The 22,405-nt window shown below is 36.7% G+C and overlaps 1 protein-coding gene across 5 annotated transcripts in view; it reads right to left on the reverse strand.

The window, feature by feature from the left end:
• Positions 1-22,405, reverse strand: part of bcl9 (BCL9 transcription coactivator) — a 138,460-nt gene that overhangs the window by 37,991 nt on the left and 78,064 nt on the right. For 3 of the 5 annotated variants that reach the window (XM_048196384.1, XM_048196387.1, XM_048196381.1), the window contains exons 1-2: positions 21,532-22,405; positions 19,365-19,519 (exon numbers count right to left, since the gene is read on the reverse strand). The gene's annotated coding sequence lies outside the window, so the exon portion shown is untranslated. The remainder of the gene's footprint in view (positions 1-19,364; positions 19,520-21,531) is intronic. The other 2 variants (XM_048196382.1, XM_048196383.1) reach the window with 1 other exon arrangement.

The raw sequence follows: 22,405 nt of genomic DNA on the forward strand, positions 1-22,405 counted from the left end.
ATTTATTATTATCAATGATGAAATCAGTTGGGCTAGTGTTTGGCAATATGCTCCATAGTCATATCATCATTATTTTATTTGATCATTAATTTACTCATTTATTTAATTATTTACTTCGTTTTGTTACCATGGCAAAGATATCATTTTGGTGATGAAGAAAAATGCCAGTTCACATAGAAATGTTTTTCCCAAAAGGCATGCCCTTGGATATTACGCATACAATTTGCAAACTTTGCACGAGAGTTATGCCGGTGAAGGTGTCTCTATCCAGTCAATTATTCCCTGAAAGTGAAAGCAAAAACTGACCAAGCTTTTGGCATCTGATGCTGCACGGCACATTGATTCTCTCAAACACAACAAGAGTTAAGTGCTGATAATGGTATATCTTCCATCTTAATTTATTGGCTTAATATTTCTCTTGTGGTCCATACGTTAATGCCAGTTGGGGGGGGGGGGGAAGAAGAATCAATATTTCTTGTTAAACAAGTTTTTTTTTCTCTCTCTCATTGATTATTGTGAGGTGACCTAAAGACTTATAAGGCCTAAATAATTTCATAATTTAATAATTTGTAATTGTATTGTTATTAGAGTCATTAAAATTTTTGTTAATTTGCTATGGATATCGATATATCGTGCAGCCCTAATCACCTTGCAATTCAATTTTGATGTGGGATGTAGTATCGTAGTGTGTATTTAAAAACAATTTCATTGAGGAGTCCTTGTTCTTTATATGCACATTTCAGTGTCGCAAGTGTGGTTATGAAATTAGGAAATACAATTCCTTTGCCTTCCCTAATATTAATTTGATAATACTAGCCTGGTAATAATAATTTAATACACGAATAGGAAAAATGAGCTAATTATCGTCTTGATATCGTCAAAGGCATCAGCCATCTGAGATATCTCTGACTATTGCTGGGTCTATCAGCACAACCTTCAGTTGGGCTGCTCAATATAATTTGTGGAAAGATCGGTGCTTTTGTTTTGTTTTTTAGAATTCTTTGATGAATAGAAAGTTTAAAAGAACAGCATTTTATCTTTTGTAAAAATATACAATTTCTTCACTATCAATTCGTCCTTGCTGAATAAAAGTATAAATTGTTTTACAAAAAGAATTTTTCTATTTATCTATTTTTTAATCTATTTTTATAGATTGCTGACAAAGAATGATGATGAAAACATGGCATTGCAAAACAGCAGATTGGATATTAAATATGGTTATATTCTTTTGTGTTCTATGCTAGAAACAAAAGTTTAGAACGACACAAGCAGTAAACTGCCCTCATTTACTCACCCTTAACGGTTATTGGTTAGTTGGCTCCAAAATGGCCAAACAATAGACTAACATATCATACAAACTGATTAATTGGCTATCACAACAAGAAAGCGATCAACAAGGAAATCAAGACGCAAAGACAAAGATTCAAATCATCCTCAAGAGACCTCATCCAAATCAAGAGTTTCACTGATGTTGAGGTCAAACTGTGGTATTTCTCATCTTAAAGTACTAGAGCTGAACGATTCTGGATAAATTGAGAATCAGGATTTTTTTTGTATAAAACAGATCACTATTGCGAATAGACAACTAAACAAAATATTACGCAATTTACTAGAGGTTCTGATAAAATGTTAATTGCTGCAGTCTGTTTAAAAAAATTTATTAATTTGAATAATTTTTCTCAAATCGCTTTCAATTAATCATTCAATGACTCATTCATAAAGGCTTCACTGGATGATTCAGCATTTTTGAACGAATCTCTTTAAATAATTATTCAATGACAAATACATTTTTTAACAGCCACTTGTCACCACCTACTGGTGTAACGATGTAATTGATACAATCTTTATTTGAAGTGTCAAGCTACATTTAAAAGGTGATTTACTCTACCATAGACATCAGTGTTTATATCTGAACTGTAAACTTTTATCCCAGTACCTCTGTGATAATATTATTGTAACAGAAATAATGATACTTTTTGTGAAGCTGTTTCACACCTATACAATCACAACCGCTGTTTCTGGGTCAGTGGCAGCGCCAACGCAGATTTGAATGTTCGCTGTTATCCTACACGTCAAAGGTTTAATAGACAGACGAATCGTTGTCATTTAAGAATAGGATCGTGTGGGTGTTTGAATCGAGATCATGATCTTTTAACAATTAATCATGCAGCTCTATAAAGTACATATATCCTTCTTACACCAGGATTTCTCTAACTTTTTTTTTAAACCAAAGTCCCCAAACTGTTCACAGACCATGCAAACATGCATTTGCGAATGTATTCAACCATTTTGCTTTCTGCAGTGTGATTTTTTTTTATTTTTCAATTTAACTAAAAAAGACCCAGCTTGAAAAACACAGTTCTACACAATACCCACAACATGCTATTTGAATGTTCAAATGCTCATTTCTATCAGGCGTGTGTTTGTTTCCTCCATAGCACCTGAACATTTTCCAAACGCATTAGCCGTAAACTGTGCAGGCCTGGGCTGAACCCAGCGAACTTAAACAGTAGACAAATGTTCAGTGCCTCTATCCCTTCTCCTCCTCGTTCTCTCTAAATGCAGCGCTGCACTCTTGGCCGTGTATGTTCCTTTGTTCAGTGGAGTGTCTGTGTCTGTCTAGTGAAGTGAGCTCTCCTGATCTGAGACCACCGCTGGCATGGATCACACTCGCTCCTGTGTGTGTGTATGTGTGTGTCTGTGGTAGAAGGCTCTCCTGCTTGGCTACCAGAGTTGGCATGGCGTTCCCGCTCCCTAAATGCAAGACTAAACTTCTGTTTCTGTGTGTGTGTTGTTGGCATGGTGCTGCAGGCTTCTACAGGCCGCCAAAGGCCTGGCGCCATGGTGACATGATGTCAGACGACCAGCTGGTGAGAAGGGTGATGTGCACTGGCACGTAAGTGTGCGCACGTGCATGCATGCATTCACACACAACTGGAGAAAACGAGCATGCTCACACATAATACTTCATGTGCACAATGTACAGATGGCCAATATACGTTTTCAAAATCGACTAGTCAGTATGGTTGCTTGAAAGACTAGTCAAATAATCGGTCTTAGGAAAGCACTGAATTGCAATTGAAAAATTATTTGTTTTACGCCATGTCATCACAAATTGAAAATAAATATTTTAAAGGAGATAAAGGATGGACAAACAATAAATATTTTAATAAATAAATAAATTAATTAATTTTTTGGACCACAATTATTTTTATTGCATGGACCAAAAAACTAAAAGTTAATGGGATCTGATTAGGCTAATTCTTTTGAGTTCTGCAGAAGAAAACAAATAATTCAGGTCAGTAAATGATGACAATTTTATTTGATCATCATGACCCAAACTTAACAGATAGTACTATGGATAATATGAGTTACTTCACATTAAGTAGAAAAACGCAATTGTTTCGTATAGATTCCAGATTTTCAGGGCACACACACAAAAACACAGACAGATGTCCAACAAAATGACACTGTTAAATTCGGGTCCATTTAGCAGGCTGGCACACAGGCCCCCCACATAAACTTATGAATTGGCACACAGATGCGCTGGCCCAAACTGCTCTTGGCTTGGTGGGTATAAGCTGGCACAGCTGGACCTCTCCATATCACACAGAGGCTGAAACTGTGAACACATTCACCGTAAATGACACAGCTTTAGGTCAGCAGTACCCACCCCACCAGAAACATATTCTTGCAAGAGGACTGAAAGAACTCAGTCTTGTTAGCACATGACATTAACTCTAAAAGAGAAAATGAGAATGAGGGAAGTAGAAAGATAAGGCAAAAGCCAATTAGAAACCTTATTAACACCTTTCCTCTGTACACTCAAGTAGCCATATGGTGAGCTGGCATTGGAGCAATGATGGATGCTTTTTCATAGACATAAAAACCATTTATTTCAGTTGGACAATGGATGCTACAATTATAAACCAAGCATCCGCTCTGCGACTTAGTCACAGCACAGTGCAGCAAGAGTTAAGATTCCACTTATCACGTGACAAGAGTAAGAAGAGACGACTGACAAGACGATGGCGTTGGATTTGGTGCACAACAGATCCTGAGCGTCATTGACAAATCTTATCTTGTAAAGAAAAAAAAAAAAAATTTTTTTTAAATAATTCGATCACGCTTACAAAGCCCTGCATATTGATAGTGGCAGCCTGATGTTTGCAAATTATATACAATATCCCTCACATATACAATATATGTCAACTCACATACATAACAAAAGCTTCAGCTCATGTGTTTTCTTTCTCAACCATTTACGTTCACTTAAGACATAACCAACTATGTTTACGTGAATACTCACCAAGATGGACATTTTGTCCATTTTGTGTGTATTTGACAGTTTAAGTCCAAAAAGATTTGAAAAGGAACTCAATTTGGAACAGTCTCTCAAAGAGCGTGCAAGCATTACTAAATTAAATAAAATCGCATGCATTTAACACAAAACAAAAAAAAAGTTTACATTTTTTATATAGTATGAATATGGGTAGCATGAATACAATTTAAGACAATACATCTGCCAGTGTCAGTTCACTGGCATTCACAACTCCTCTACCCTGGGCTCTACAGTGCAAACATTTCAGTCGCATTTGAGACTCAAAATAACTGTGTGCGAGTGTGAAAAAATATTTAGGCGCAATGGTGCGAGTGACTCGATCGATTCTCACGAACAGATCTAGAATACAATCGGAATAAAAAGCACAACTCCCATCTACACTGCAAAACAGTTATGTTTCATACTGTAATCGGCTGCTTTTCATACCCTCATTCAAAGACTTTTCTTCAGTCAGCAGAGCAAGTGCAAAAGACGTGCGCAAAGGACTACACTTCAAAGACTGTATAAAGGTGAAACGGGTATGACACACTTACCAGACCGTCTCATGCTGCAGATGTTTCAGCCAAATTGGAAATACTACATTTGGATTATCATAAGCAAGGTCGGAAATTAACGGTGGCTTGGGGCAAAAATGCCTCATTTTTTTAAATTTTTTTTTTAAGTTGTTTGAATGTTATAAAAAAAAATAAATAAAAAAAAAACACGTTATGAATGGCCGTGCACATACTTTCACTTTTGAAGTAGCAGCAATTGCTTGAATGGTGGGTGAGTTCATTATTATTCAAAAAGTTCATTATTAAAACAGTACAATGACAAAATCACTTAAATATGCACGTTTACATTTCGCTTTGCAATCAAATGTTCATCCATCGTCTTGTCATTCAGAAAAGTGAGGCGAAATGGGTGAAATGATCTGAAATCTGACTCCTGCTGCTGATCTGTGCTGTGACTCTCGTTCGGCTCACTGAATTGAGAAGACACGTTTTAACTGTAGTGTCTGTTCTAACTGAATTAAATGATTATCATTACTAAAAAAAAAATAAAAATAAAAATGACGTTGGGGCGGTGCCGCGGTAACGGTGGGCAAGTGATATATAACCGGTGTTGCTGCTGAACACCAGTAACACCATTTATCGCAGCTGTTTGTGGTACTTACTGATCTTATTGAAGTCCAGTAAACAAGCTGATATTAAGTGACTTAACATTTTAGCCACAATACTGTCTGTTTTGGTTCTATTTCGTGAAAATTGTTTCAAACAAAGCCACACCAGAACTGTTGAGCGTCTCCAAGCAACAGTGATTTTGAACTGTTTTTATTTAAATATCCAACTTTTAAAAGTTAAATTTTTTACATTTCTAAATTCAAAAAATGCTATTTACCAATAAGCTGCATTACATGTAAATGTCTAAATAATACCACTTCATATGGAGCTTCTGTGCCACTCCTGCAGTGCAAAGATGGATTTTTTGATTATTTATTTTGATTCGTAACAGTCTCATTGGGTGTTATTGTTCTAACTGAATTTATTGTTTAACATTTAAAAACAAATTTTCTATTTTAATTTAAGAAATTGACAAAATATGATGCATACATTTAATAAGTTTAGAAAAAAAAAATGCTCTTATAATGGGAAAAATGCTCCTGGAAATTAATTTAGAGGGGAAAATATCGCCCTGTAATGGGAAAGTTAATGTCTGTTATTGATCAGAAAGTGCTCCTAAATTTTTTACTTTGCGCCTACATTTTTCTCATTAGGAGCAAAAGTACTCCTAAAGTAAAATGTTAGCGTAGAGCCCTGCTACCGATAATTTGAATTATTGTAACATAGATAATTGCTCTCTCTCTCTCTCTGTCAGTGGCACGCCAACACGGATTTGAATGTTCTGCTGTGATCGTACTTATCAAAGACTTAGGCTAATAGACATAGCCAGAACAATTTCATTTAGGAATAAGATTGCATGGGTGTTTAGATCGAGATAGCAATCTTTTAAAGATTAATCTCGCAACTTTAGTTAGAGTGGTTTGGTTCTTGGCTCACTCCACCGACTTACTGAATCACCTACAGAAACCTATTCAAAAAGAGTTAAGGAATCCGAACCAGAATCATTCAAATCAATCGTTTTTGATTCCCATCCCTACTCTACTGTTCGCCTGACACTCAAAAATCCACGGTGAATAAGGAAGCCAAGGCAGACAACTGGGTTGGGAGCACTGTCTACATAAATCAATGTCACTTCATAGTCCCATTGCACATTATCATAAACTATATGCAAAAAACCACATGAATTTCACACAGCGTCTGTGCAGAAGGTAAAGGAGCATCCCCGATCTTAATACCCAATTCCAAAATTAAGCCTGGCAAAATAGTAAGCGCACCAAGATTAGCAGAGCAGTATGGTTTCGGCAGAGATTAAAAGAGCCTTTTTCGTTAAAGCTGCTCTGGATGACAGCTGTGAGGGTGGACAGATGGTGCTCTGGCCTGTAGGGGAGAAGCCAGCGAGACTGTGTCAGGACAGGGTTACTTGGTCACCAGTGAGAAACCGTGAGACCAAAAAGCTTATAGCTGCGGCGCAGCACCCAGCGGCCATGATTAGCATTTAATGACGCTTGCATACTGAGAACACTACCCTCAGAGACAAATACGGTTACGTACAAAAGAGCCCTAAAAAGTCTTGAGACTGCGAATACAAATACTGTTACAACTACCGTTAGAAATAAAAACGTTTTTTGAAACATTTTTAGTGATATGAAAACTACAAAGTAAAATGCTAACACAAATTCTGTTGTCAAGGAAGAAAAATAAAAGTCAATCTAGGACTATTTCGATATATATTGTTAAGAAATATCCAGATAAACATTGCAAAAAACGTATTGCTAATATATGATGACTACTGTTAGTCAACAAATGCAAAAAGCAGGACTGTGTATGTCTAGGATGTTTTTAAAACATTTTTTTACTGATATAAAAGGTTCTCAGTTAAAATGCTATAGCTTTGATCGTATGTGTGCGCTTTACAACTGTATAAAGTGGTTAGCAGGAGTTTGAAGCTCTTGCTCTCTTCGTTTGCTTGAGGCTACAATTTGGCTAACAGAGTTGGTGAACTGCAGGTCGATTTAATGCTGCTAGATTCTGTCTGAAAACAGACAATGATTACACTATTACACACCACTACATTTCTTATCTGCAAATTTAAACTACAAAATTACATTTCAGGGCATTTTCTGAACTGTTTAATAGATATACTCCCAAACACCTCACCAGCAAACCAACTACAATAAGGTAAAAGAAAAAGACTGAAGAAATCACTTACAAAAACGTACTACAGCAGGGCCATGACAATATCAGATATTACATTCATTTATACTATAGCAGTGACTTTACTACCATATTCATGCATCTAGGGGGAAAAAGAAAAAAAGAAAAAAAAAAAAGTTAAAACCAGCCTAAGCTAGTTGGCTGATTTTAGAAGGTTTTTTGACCACTTTTTTTAAGCTGATCTTAAACCAGCTAAGACAAGATAACCTGTGATAGTGTTTTTGCTTTGGTTTTTTATCCAGGAGGGACTGTACTTTAAAGAACGGTATTAAAGGAATAAATAAAAAAAAAAAAAATAATAAAATGCAATGGTAATACTATACAATTTGGTAGCACTATGAGGTAAATAAAAAATGCAAATACAAGTACAGGCTTCTGCTTTGTCAAACACAACCTGAATTAGATTACAATGAGTTCAATCTATGCCAGTCTACAAGAGAGTAACGCATCTTAGGCCCAGTTTACAACTTCAGACTCTGGTGATCCGATCGATTACAAGTGGTCAGACCTACATACACAGTGTCCAAAATGTTTTGTTTTTTTTCAAACCATGGTGTACACCAATGCATCCTGAATGATGCAGCCAAGAAAACAGCACAGGATCGCTTACTCATCTATCAATCAACCACTGCACTAAAACAATGGTTTTAAAATTTGCCATTTACTTGTAGCTTAAAAGGTGCCGTAGAACATCTTTTTAAAAGATGTAATGTAAGTCTAAGGTGTCCCCTGAATGTATCTGTGAAGTTTCAGCTCAAAATACCCCATAGATGTTTTTTTAATTCATTTTTTTAACTGCCTATTTTGGGGCATCATTAAATATGCGCCAATTCAGGCTGCGGCCCCTTTAATTCTTATGCTCCCCGCCCTCGGAGCTCGCGCTTGCCTTAAACAGCATAAACAAAGTTCACACAGCTAATATAACCATCAAAATGGATCTTTACAAAGTGTTCGTCATGCAGCATGTTTAATCGCATAAGTACAGTGTTTATTTGGATGTTTACATTTGATTCTGAATGAGTTTGAGGCTATGCTCCGTGGCTAAAGCTAACATTACACACTGTTGGATAGATTTATAAAGAATGAAGTTGTGTTTATGCATTATACAGACTGCAAGTGTTTAAAGGTCCCGTTTTTCGTGGTTTTTTTGAAGCTTTGATTGTGTTTATAGTGTGCAATATAACGTGTTCATGTTTCGCGTGTAAAAAAAAACACATTATTTTTCACATAATTTACTTATCTGTATACCGCTGTTTCCACTGTCATAAAAACGGGCTGATGACTTCCTTGTTCTATGAAGTCCCTCCTTCAGAAATACGTAACGAGTTCTGATTGTGCCAGCGGTTCCTGTGTTGTGATTCGACAGCAGCTTCTGCTCCATCTTTCAAGAATAATCTTTGTGCGAATCCGGCATTAAACTGATTGAGATTGAGGAAGCTGTCCTCAGCAAAATGTGCTGCACATAGTTTTACATGTGGATTATAATTTTCGGGAACCGAGTTAAACATAAATTGTAACCATTGATCTCTAAGTACAGCGTCCCTGGGAAGGCCAAACAAAGGTGATTGGACTGCGGGATGAAAATAACAGCGTTTCGACGACATGGCGACAAACACACTCTACAAACGCAACTCTTGCTCTTCTCCGTGGTAGCGCAACAAGACCACGTCCCCTTTTTTGTGTATTCCTGTGGGCGGAGGTTAGTCAAAAAACTGTTTTAGTGACGTCATTAAAGAAGGAAGTAGAGGGATGTAGTCCAAACTGGCCGTTCGATGTAGGCGACTTCTGTTAAATAAAATATCTCGCTTGGCATTGAACTTTGAGCTTTAAAATTTTACAGATTTTATTTATACTCTAACAACAACATTACACACTAACTAAAGTTTGAAACATGGGATCACGAAGAACGGGACCTTTAAAAATGAAAATAGCGACGGCTCTCGTCTCCGTGAATAAAGTAAGAAACGATGGTAACTTTAACCACATTTAACAGTACATTAGCAACATGCTAATGAAACATGTAGAAAGACAATTTACAAATCACTAAAAATATCATAATATCATGGATCATGTCAGTTATTATCGCTCCATCTGCCATTTTTCGCTATTGTTCTTGCTTGCTTACCTAGTCTAATGATTCAGCTGTGCACATCCAGATGTTTTGCCCTTGTCTAATACCTTGAACATGGGCTGGCATATGCAAATATTGGGGGCGTACATATTAATGATCCCGACTGTTACGTAACAGTTGGTGTTATGTTGAGATTCGCCTGTTCGTCGGAGGTCTTTTAAACAAATGAGATTTATAGGAGGAAACAACGGTTTTTGAGACTCACTGTATGTCATTTCCATGTACTGAACTCTTGTTATTTAACTATGCCAAGGTAAATTCAATTTTTAATTCTATGGCACCTTTAAAAAAGGAAATCCAAATGTAGAAAAATGCTCCAAATGTAAAAAAAAGACCATACAATGCACAAGATTTCACAGAAACTCTCCAGTTTGCCTGATATCACCATGTATACATCATGTGGAGCACACACATCTGAAGTTTAGCTTATGTAGAAGTTCAACTACAAGAACTCTCAAACTATCAAAAACCAGAGACCATTTAGGACATATGCTACTACCAGGTATAAACAGGGCCTTCATTTAATCAGGAATGCAAACTTAATTTTGATTTCCAATGGTCATGAAAACAGTCACCAATTACAAATATGGTTGGGTATCATTTGAATTGTAAAGATTATGATTCTGCTCATTGATTCCGATTCTTATTGATTTCTAATTTCGATTCCAATAAGTAAAAAAAAAAAAAAAAAAAAAAAAAAAAAAAAAAAAAAAAACTTGGATATTCACATTTATTCCAAGTCCTATTGCAAAACATTTAATTGTCGCTGAAAACAGCGAGCAAGTCTTCTTGCCCTTGAATGGTTTAAAGAAAAAAAAAAAAAAAAAAAAAAAAAAAAATCACATTAAAATGCACACACAGGAAATGCGCGTTTCTTATCAAATCACTGGGTCTTGGAAATTAAGAAACCGTTCTAAAATGGAAACGGTTTTTGATCCCCATCCCTAATTACAAAGCTCATTTACATAAATCCTTGTTTAACAAACATATTTGACATACATATTTAGCAAAGTGCAAAAAAGAATTTACATTAGAAATAATTTGATAGCTAGGCACTGATAGACAAATAAGGCAGTGTGGACCTTAAAGTTGGCATTAAATGAAAATACAACCCATTTCCTAAAAGATTCAGCCATGCATGAGTTCATTTTTTAATGTAATTTTAATCAAAAGGTCATAACTTGATCTTCCATTGGAATGACAGACTTCTCTCTGGTGATGTATGCCAGACTTCTCCAATCATTTAGTTGGCTTAAACCCCACCCCTTTTTTAAATCGCCTGCAAGCTCACATTCAGATCTGTCTCCATCCAATCAACACCTGATAGAGCCAAGTCCCCACCTTACTTTTACCCCCGATAATCCATTTCACTTGGATGCAATTCACAACGCAGAAAAAAAAGATGTGATTCTAATAAGTGTGTAATGCTTTATATTCTCAAAGGTAAATACCTCTCTATGAAAAGCAAAAACAGAGTCTGAACATTTACACATGCAAATCCCATTTCTCCAGGAGAAACCAGCTCTTTTTTGGACAAGCAACCAGCTTGTTTGCTTCCACTTTATGCAAAACAAGCATTTGGGTTTTTGGTCAAAACTTTTCCAATGAACTCAATGTTATATCACATTAACCTACAGGTAAAACTGTGACTATTATAAACATTTAAAAAAAAAAAAACAGGGCTTTAGAAGTTTGTCAGTGATAAATAACACTCACAATTCAGTGAGGTAACCCTGGCAACAAGACAACCAAGTAAAGAAAAGTATGACCCTCTCTGGTTAAAGGGCAGGATTTCCGCTGTGGCCAGTGGGGTTTATAAAATCCTCCTGCACATTCATCAAAATCACCTTTAATTATGAATTGCAAAGGAAATGCAAACCACAAACTAACATACACAGGCCTGAAAGAGGGGACGGTACTAATCAAAGAGCATGCAAGCAAATGGGCAAGTCATTGCAAAGAATTCACACAAAAAAAAACATTCACAGACAAACAAGCACTATAAACGTTTCTCACCATTCAGGTCCCAGACATACAGAGAGACCATCCAGCTCAAAACACATTAAAGGCCATTACATCTGCACAAAGACTGTAGCAATGTTTACAGGTTGCATTCTGCGTGTAGGAGTCCAAGGCTGTACACAGAGAACTAAACTTCCCAAACTCACTTGCACACAATCTTTAATACAGTTCCTTACCTTCAAAAGAACACAAACAACACTAGGTTTATTTTTATTAAAGTACCAACCGCGATACCAATTTGGTACTGAAATTTTAAAAATGTGATGCTTTGAGTGCTGTTGAGTAGAGCTCGACCGATATGGATTTTTGGGGGCCGATGCCGATGCCGATATTAACTCGAAAAGAGCCGATTTATAAGCCGATATTTTGATTTTGAAAATAAACTGGATATTAGACCCATTTCCTATAAACTACACTTACACAACATTCAATAGCAAAATATCTGCCTGTTCTATGTATGTGGGCTGTATAAACCATTTTCCAGAAGGGATTATGTTAAAAAAAGCCTTAGATTACAGTCTCAATGACTAAACAATTGCACATCAAAAGTATATATTTTTTAATGATCAAAAAACAGTCTGGTTTTAAACATTTATCAGTTTTACTTACTTCCAGTTGAAGCTGGTTTTAACAGTCTGTGTGTGTACTGTAAATAAATTATAATACTAAAGTTAAAGTAAAAGAGCTATACCAAACAAATTCAATATTCCACAAAACCATGTCAATGAATTGAAAATAAAATTAAAATAAGTTAAATGGGAAACACTGCAGATATATTTAGAATAAGTTAAACGCTAACGTTATAGTTTGACCTCTTATTAACGTTCGCGCTCTTCCACTGATAAACATGGTATTAGCTTTGTGGCTAATCTAATATAGCAATGCATTAGCGGCTGTAAGTGATGTTACAGAATATTTATAAGTGATAATGATAGGACCGTTAGCTAGAACTACCACACTGTTTTTATATACAGTGTATGAACTAAATCTACAATCATTTCACATGACGAACGACAGACTCACCGTCAAAAGAGTACAACAATACTTTCTTCTGTAGTGGATTTCTGGCGCTGTTGTCAACTGGGGAGTTGCAGAGCTCCCTCTGGTGGGCAAACTATGCAACACTCATAACATGAGTGAAGCATGAGACTCTGTTTCTCATGTTTCATCGGCCGTTATAAACGCCGATGCCGATTTAAATGCAATTAGCTCATATCGGCCGATAATATCGGCCGGCCGATATATCGGTCGGGCTCTACTGTTGAGCAGATTTGTAAACACCTCCGATAGGCAATTGTGTTCACGTGCTCATCAGATATGTCTGTGATTGGCTACAATGATCAATGCTTCAAAAACATGTTGTAAATAGACAATAACGCTCTTCATCGAGGCTTAGACAGATACCCACTTTCAAAACGCTTAAAGTCAAACACTTCTGTGCGCTTTCAAACGCTCCAGTGCGTTCGAAACAAAGGCCAATCAGAGGTGTTCACGAATCCACTCAACAGTGCTCACATTTTAAAAATTACTTTTGACAAACATGTCTGTTCATTTCACATCTTCATATCCATCTCCATCCCTCCCTTGTTCAGTATTTTCCTTCCTCATGTTTTAGACATACTTTTGCACATTTCACATTCAATTCAATGTTTTTTTTTTACAATAAATATTACTCTGCTAAAATATCAATCCAGCTAACTATAGCAATACTTATTTTCATGATAGTGTATCGATATTCCAACCTCTAGTATCGATAATTTTTTTCTTAAATAATTTTTTTAAATGGATATAAAATGACGTTAAAATTTCATCAAATCCCCGTGTGACAAATGACCTCCTCCTCCGCTCCTGTACATGTTGCTGACTCTCTGTCTACAAAGCTAACAATTGCCCATCATTTACATACGGCCAGTGTCTCAGAGGTATGCGGGAGCGAGCATGGCGGAAAATATAAGAGCGCCTCTAGCTTTCAGAGCTGATGTGTGGGTGCACTTTGGTTTTAAAAATAAGTCAGGGAGTAATGAATTAGATAAAACAAATTCCGGTTGTAAGCTTTTCCAGGCTACACTAAAATATTCAGTAAACACAACCAACATGCGTTACCACTTTATGTATCGTGATGCATATCGGATTGTGATGCCCTTGCCATGGTGGCCCAGTAGTGCACAACACAACGAAATTAAAAAAGCAAAAATAAGTTCACAACACAACGGAATCAAGCCACAACACAACGAAATCAAGCCACAACACAACAAAATCAAGCCACAACACAACAGAATAAAGCCACAACACAACAAAATTAAACCACAACACAACGAAACAAAGCCACAACACAACGAAACAAAGTCACAACACAACGAAACAAAGCCACAACACAACAAAATTAAACCACAACACAACGGAATCAAGCCACAACACAACAGAATAAAGCCACAACAGAATAAAGCCACAACAGAATAAAGCCACAACACAACAAAATTAAACCACAACACAACGAAATAAAGCCACAACACAACGAAACAAAGCCACAACACAAAATTAAACCACAACACAACGAAACAAAGCCACAACACAACGAAACAAAGCCACAACACAACGAAACAAAGCCACAACACAACGAAACAAAGCCACAACACAACGAAATTAAACCACAACACAACGGAATCAAGCCACAACACAACGAAACAAAGCCACAACACAACAAAATTAAACCACAACACAACGGAATCAAGCCACAACACAACGAAACAAAGCCACAACACAACAGAATAAAGCCACAACAGAATAAAGCCACAACAGAATAAAGCCACAACAGAATAAAGCCACAACAGAATAAAGCCACAACACAACGAAACAGAGCCACAACACAACAAAATTAAACCACAACACAACGAAATAAAGCCACAACACAACGAAACAAAGTCACAACACAACAAAATTAAACCACAACACAACGGAATCAAGCCACAACACAACAGAATAAAGCCACAACAGAATAAAGCAACAACAGAATAAAGCCACAACAGAATAAAGCCACAACACAACGAAACAAAGCCACAACACAACGAAACAGAGCCACAACACAACGAAACAGAGCCACAACACAACGAAACAGAGCCACAACACAACGAAACAGAGCCACAACACAACGAAACAGAGCCACAACACAACGAAATAAAGCCACAACACAACGAAATAAAGCCACAACACAACGAAATAAAGCCACAACACAACAAAATTAAACCACAACACAACGGAATCAAGCCACAACACAACAAAATTAAACCACAACACAACGGAATCAAGCCACAACACAACGAAACAAAGCCACAACAACGAAACAAAGCCACAACACAACAAAATTAAGCCACAACACAATGGAATCAAGCCACAACACAACAAAATAAAGCCACAACACAACGGAAATGCTCCCGACCACTAGGCGGCTCTCAGAGCTCGGTAAAGTTAGTTTTCCTTGCCACTGTTCTATAGAGTCGGCAGTAATATCAATACCACTATTAGTTTTTAACCACCGTATATCGACATGAAATATTAATTCAAAATCACTTGACTGCACAATAGCTTCATATTTATACCTGTGAATGATTTGACGCGCTACCACGGCGCATGATGAAGGGAAAGTCTGCCAATTCCACCAAGTGGTTAAAACGTATAATTTGTATTCAATAAATTACTTGTAACATTTAAAAACAGACATATTCAAATTCCAAAGCTTGTCAGTCTTACCAACAGGAACTAACAAGCTTTGGAATTTGAACATGTCTGTTTTTAAATGTTAAACAAAGTCATGGTAATGAATACAAATGATACGTTTTAACCACTTGGTGGAATTGGTGGATGTTCCCTACGCCATGGTATCGTGTCAAATCATTCATAAGTATAAATATGAAGCTATTGTGGACGTAGTTGATTTTTAATTCATATTTCATGTCGATATACAATGTCTATACTTAAAACTAATCATGGTATTGATATCTTTGTAAGACTGTCGACTTTATAGAACAGTGGCAAGGAATACTAATATTACCAAGCTCTGAGAGCCCCCTAGTGGTCGGGAGCATTTCCGTTGTGTTGTGGCTTGTTTCCGTTGTGTTGTGGCTTGTTTCCGTTGTGTTGTGGCTTGTTTCCGTTGTGTTGTGGCTTGTTTCCGTTGTGTTGTGGCCTGATTTCGTTGTGTTGTGAACTTATGTTTGCTTTTTTGATTTCGTTGTGTTGTGCACTACTGGGCCACCATACCTTGCCAATACACAGGCCTAATAAATATGGGTTTAAGCAGTTTTACAAAGAACAACCTTACTAACACCCTAATGAACAAGACGAAGGTGACCGTATTCAGTGATTAAATGTAATTATGTGCTGAATCATATTTATATTGTTATAGGAAAAAACATAAATTTGCCATCAACAGCATTGTTAATGGCAAATTTATGCATTTTCCTATAACAACAGTAATATGATTCAGCACATAATTACATTTCATCACTGAATACGGTCACCTTCTAGCAACTTGGATGCTATATGGTGCTACATGGAGTTATTTTCATTGTGAAACGTTAGGCGGTTTGATTTCAAAAGAGTATATATCCAGTAGCCTATCGCCGGCCGTATGTAACAGTAATGTAACTGGTGAGCTCTCAGGTAATGATAATGCAGGCTGTTTTAAGCATCCTTCACCCTCTCATAGCATTAGACACATTTACTGCTGCTGCCGTCTTGTCAATCGTGTTGTATTATGAACAAGTGCACTGGTAGTGTAGATATGGCATTATATAGACAGCTTCTTTGATTCTAATCACAGAGAGCAGCTGGATTACATTTGTGAGTCAAATTAACACATTTAATTAACACATAAACATGGACAAAGCGAGAACGCGCTTCCTGTACACATAGCTCACTGTGCACGTGAGAAAGAGAGAGATGTGCTATTTGTAAAATTACAGTCCGAAAGAAATATTTCAAATTATTATTTCCCGCATCACAAGCACAGAGTTTAGGGTAAAATTATGCACAATAATCACAAGCTGAAATTCACTCCCTGAAAATATCTATACTTGGCGTCCGTGTATCGATACAATATCCCCATGCAAAATATCACGATACTATGCAGTATCGATTTTTTCCCCACCCCTATTACCTTCTGCACACTTCAAACAATCTTTTACACCCAGAAAATTATCTGCATTCACTCATATACTCACAAGTCAAGTACTTTTCAAGTAGATTAAAAATCACTCAACTTAGTTGTCAATTTGGACTCTTTCTTTGACCGTACAGCTTGCACACAGAGTACATGTGTTTTTTATGCAGGCTACAAATGCACACTTCACAAGATCTCATAGCTGGATTGGCCAAAGTTTGCAAGGTTTGTGAAATTAAATGTTTATTCGATTTTGAAGACATAAATGATATAAACAAGTATTTGCCAAATGCTAACGTAGATGAGAAAGTATTATAGCATTTTCCCTTCTATTACCAACAATAGAAAAGCAAACACTAATAGTTTTTCATATAGCGTTTACTTTGTTTAAAGCTGTCTAATAATTTAGACAGAATTGTTAAACAGACAGAAAACTAATGAAGATGGAGAATGGAAGCTTGAATGCTCAGTCGCTGGTGTTCTCAGCGCTTTCAAAATAAAAGTCATGCACACCGTAAAAAAAATATATATATATATTTTAACTTATTTTCTTTTGTCAAATCAGCTTATATTTATGGTTGTTCAGATAACATATTTTGAGTTACTATTGATTAAACCAATGTCTTTCTTTGCATTCACTGAAATTTTTTGTTTCAGTGAACTCAATTTTAAGGCAACAAGGTTACTTCAATTTAAACCAACAATAACTTTTTACAGTGCATGCTGTCAAAATAGATATCCTGCTTCCTTGCAACATGTCATCCATAATTAAAAAAAGCCAAATGTCAGCCGATATATCAGCTTTGGAAATATATATAGGTCAACCACTACTTAAAATACAAAACTAGTTTCACTTACACATTAAAGTTAATTATGTCTGAGTACTCGTGGTTTCAAAACCAACATGAGAATAATTAGTTTATTAGTGCATCACCAACACAATTCAAAGTTGTAAATGCCTACAGTTATCTTTGAGCAAAAGATGTTGCAATCATCAGTCACCTCTGGGCATACCACAACTACAGCCAAACCTGTGATACAAAATACTGAAAACATCTGCCAAATATGAGAATGGGACAGATATTAAAAAGAGCAAAACTCTAAAATTTGATCAGAAGAAACAATCAAATCATTGTTTCCCATTAACTCTCTCACAAACTCATTTTCAATTAGTTGACGTTTTAAACGTGGCAGGTAAATTCCACTTGTGCTTAGTAACATCTATACAGCGAAAATAATCATTGTCAAAAGCAAAAGAAATTTAAGGTGCCCATGTCTTATTAGACTTAGACTAAATAAAAAAATAAAAAAATAAATAAAAAAAAACACTGAGTGATGCTTGCCTATGCAAAACAGTCAGGTGGTGTTGTTTTTTTTTTAGCATTTTGCTACGTGGTTGCTTCCTACACCAGAGTCCAGTCTCTATAATATTCTGGTCAGTCACTTATTCAATGTAGACAAGATTTTTTACATGTTTTATCCACCAGGAGGAAATCCACAAGTCTGACTGTTTGAAGGAATAGTCAAAAATGAAAATTGTGTAATTTACTCTCATGTCATATTAAACCCATATGACATAATATAGGGAAATTTTAAACTATGTATTTGTAATTTTCTTCCATGCAATTGCAAATAATGGGGACTAGAGTTTTTAAGCTTCATCAAGAATGCAAATGCACCAAATGTGCAACATATCATAAATCTCTTAAAGTCAAACAACAACAACATTATTCGAGCAAATATTTTGCATGAATTGGTTGAGCTGGTTCACAAAACTGGGCTGCACAATTCATTCACAAAATAGACTGCTCCAGTTCTCGAGTTAAACTCAATGACTAAATGGAATTATAAGTGAATAACGAGTTAAATTTTGTGTTGTTCTACATACAAAAATTTCATAAGAATTGGAATATAGTGCATGGCTACTTTTACTTGCTTTTTGTAACCATTAATTGTAACAGCATGAAAAAAAAAAAAAAGACAGAATATTGCTCAAATTTGAAAAGTTTGGAATCTTTGCATGAACTATTCCTTTAAAGCAATAGCAAATCTCTCCTCAAGATGCACAAATTAAGGTTTCAGTTATGTCTGTAAAACACACTCAAATCACAAGCATGAGGAACAGTAGTGCATACTTATAAAAGCAAACTCCACTAATAATACATATATTCAAACAATCAATCAAACCCATTCATATCAATCTATTGGGCTGTCTTACACCTCAAACAGATTACCAGGGTCTCCCATCGTCCAATGTGTAAAAGCACAATTGATTTTAAGTACAATAATATTGCAATTCATTCTCAGCAGTATACATAAATCAGAAAGTTCCTAAATACATTTCAGATCGGTGTAAAACAAGATGGTATGTGCACTGCAGTACAATTATCTTACCTTGAACACCCCTCAGGTTTCAGAGTCTCCTGTTCTCCCTCATCTGAAGAGCGTGCAAATAATTTCCACTGTAAATAGTGTTTGAATTTGTGTCTGCCTCTTCTCCTGTAGATTAAACCAGTGAGCTCAGGAGATCACAGACTCTATCCGAACACCTGTGGAGAAAAAAGAAGCCAGAGTCAGACCTCATAACCACAGAAGATCTGAAGATAGTGGTAGATGTCTGTTGGTGGTAAAGATTGTTGTGTGCTGTTCTTATTTTAACACTTATTCTCAGGTAGAACTGGTTGCACTGAAATTATGTATAACTCATAAAAGTGAGGATGAGATTTCACGGAAAGTGCAGGAAACGAGGAAGCCATTTTTTGTTAGCGAGATTCCAAATAATGCAGTTCTGCAAGAAACCACGATTCAATAAAGAAAAACCAAGCTGTTCTCAAATATCACAGTATGCAATATTTCAGAAACCCCTAAATAAGTTTGGAGTTGGGCTTCACTTGCTGCACAGTGACCTGGGACAAATACCGGGCATTATTGCTGAACGCTGTGATGAGGCGAAGCCAAAACGAATAGAACGCCTGCCAGAATAAATCTAAGAAACACAAGAACTTCCCTCCTTTCCAATCGTTCTAACGAACTTCACCACATGCTAATTCTTGACAAAACCAAACGGCAGCAATTACATGACTCACTTTGTGGATAGGTGCAACAAGGATTCCATTCTCTAAACACACACACACACACACACACAGACTAGTTAAAGGAACAGGGGAAGATTTCCCTAAGGTTTACTATGGGTTAGTCTACAAGATTGGCAAAGTACACTCAAGGTTCAGATCAGAGGAAAACGTGTTGCATTAGCACATTTTTGAGTGTGGTAGAGTAAAAATGAACATGCAAAGTGGTGCTTAGGTTCTCAAACACAAAGTCTTATTTAATACATGCAACAACAAAATAGCATCTGCATCCAAAAGGTCAGTCCTTACCAAGAAAAACACTGTAATTTATTAGCTCTAATAGCATACAGTCAGCAATACAGTACACAATCTGTGTGCGCTTTTACTCGACTACAAAAACAAAAACGACCATATTAATTCCTTATCAATATCTAAATTGTGGTCTTATGCCAAGTCTCAGCAAGTTCACAACACTATATAGGAAGACCGGTCTTTAACGTTCATACATAATGCACTAAAAGTCACTTAAGTTCAAACCAGGGTAACCAGATGTTGTAACACCTATAAATAAAGCATTTAAGGTTATATATTCATGCTTGGCAAACCACACCCAGCAAACATGGGCTTTCCTTTTGAATAATATCACAAATATGCAGAGTATGAGAGTTCTTTGACTGTGACAACCTTATCAAAAGCCAAAACCAAAACTTCCTGAGGTCATATACATTTTGACAATCTTCTGAATAAGATGTAGTCCCAAAACACTTTGTTTTTGCCCATTTATGATACACCCTGTTGAGTGCAGGCCTGGGCAGAGTGAACTAGCCTCTCTCGAGTAACCCAACACAGATACCTGCACACAGAGGAAGCTAATAGACAACAAATCACCGTTTATATCTGCAGTCGAGTTGCGTATCACGTTTAGCTGGATATACGGTTTCAAAACGAGGGTTTTAGCAACACTGTAAGAAAAGTAAATGGGGTTTGATGTAACAATGGAGAGCTGTGAAAACACGCAGCGGCGGCCTCACGAACTTCCTTGTAACCTGGTGGATTCTCTGAAGAGGACAAAAAACCGAGGAAAGTTGGAGAAGCAAAGGAGTTTACAAGAGGAACATATGTGCTATAAACATGGTGCACACGGAAATAAACGTTTTAAAATGAATTGTTGAGATTTGTTGCGATTAAAAGTAGGTATGAGAGAGGGAAAACCGCGGGGTGGGAAAAACAAGCTTCCTTTAGCATCTCCAGCCATAATGGTATTTGCAAGAAAGTTACACGCGTCTTACATATTGATACATATTGATAAAAGGGGAAAAAATACAACACAACCGAGGTAAATTAATAGTGCTTAGTCTATTTAAATGTGATGTTTAAAATCCTATAATCGTATACAATGCATTCTTTGGGGTTTCCTAAGTATATTTCAATGGGAGCAAGGCCAATCGAGCATGGAAGAAAAGTAGGATCGAAAGCAAAACAAATCTTACCCATGTTGAGCACGGTAAAAGCAAATATTCCACACAAAGCACTTTTCCCATTGCATTTGCAATTGATTAAAAAAAAAAAAAAAAAAATCAGGGCTCCGCGAATTCCATTCCCACTGAAAAAAAAGTGAAGTTATTCCACAAGCGAGCGCGTTCCCCTCATTATAATCCTAGAGGTATCCCATTTTCCAAAAGAAAAATTCAAGAGCATGGATGCCCGAGCCTTCTTGCTAACAAAGGGCTCCTACAATCCAAGGTAAAAACCCAAAGAATCGGTACAGGGGGAAAAAAAATCTCAGCTCCAGACTACAAATGGCCAAACGGCTGATCCAAGACGTCCCAAACTTGTGCAGCCCTTTTTTCTCTCTCAAAGAAGTTGTTCCTGTTTCGCCAAAGCTTGGGGGAGGGGAGCTGTTTTATCAAGCTCCTGGCCAAAGAGAGCGAGCGAGAGAGCTTGAAATCCTGCAGGCTCTTGTGTGCATGAGATCCACCAGAACAAACGTTTTAAATCAAGTCTGCAGTGTATTTGTAGAGCGACTGATAGGCGTTAAATATAGCAGTGGATCAAATAATAACCGCAGCTGGCTGCACTGACACAATATGAGAATCAGCGTCAGTCCTTATAGACAATGTATCGGACCACTTGTAGCACTATGCTTTGTTTGTTAATCGACATATTATATGTTTTAGATGCAAAAAGGATACTCTTATTTCCTTTATCCTTTGGACTGCTCTCCTTTACAGTGGTTGGGAAAAGCCGCTATATTTTAATGGTGAAAAGTGTGCGGTTGGAAGAACACAGAGGGGTGTCCGATTCCGCGCGACGGGGCTTCACGAGCAATTCTCTCTCCCCAAAACGTGCTAGTCACAGCCTTTC

The sequence above is a fragment of the Megalobrama amblycephala genome, linkage group LG7 (genome assembly GCF_018812025.1).
Source record: "Megalobrama amblycephala isolate DHTTF-2021 linkage group LG7, ASM1881202v1, whole genome shotgun sequence".
NCBI lineage: Eukaryota > Metazoa > Chordata > Actinopteri > Cypriniformes > Xenocyprididae > Megalobrama > Megalobrama amblycephala.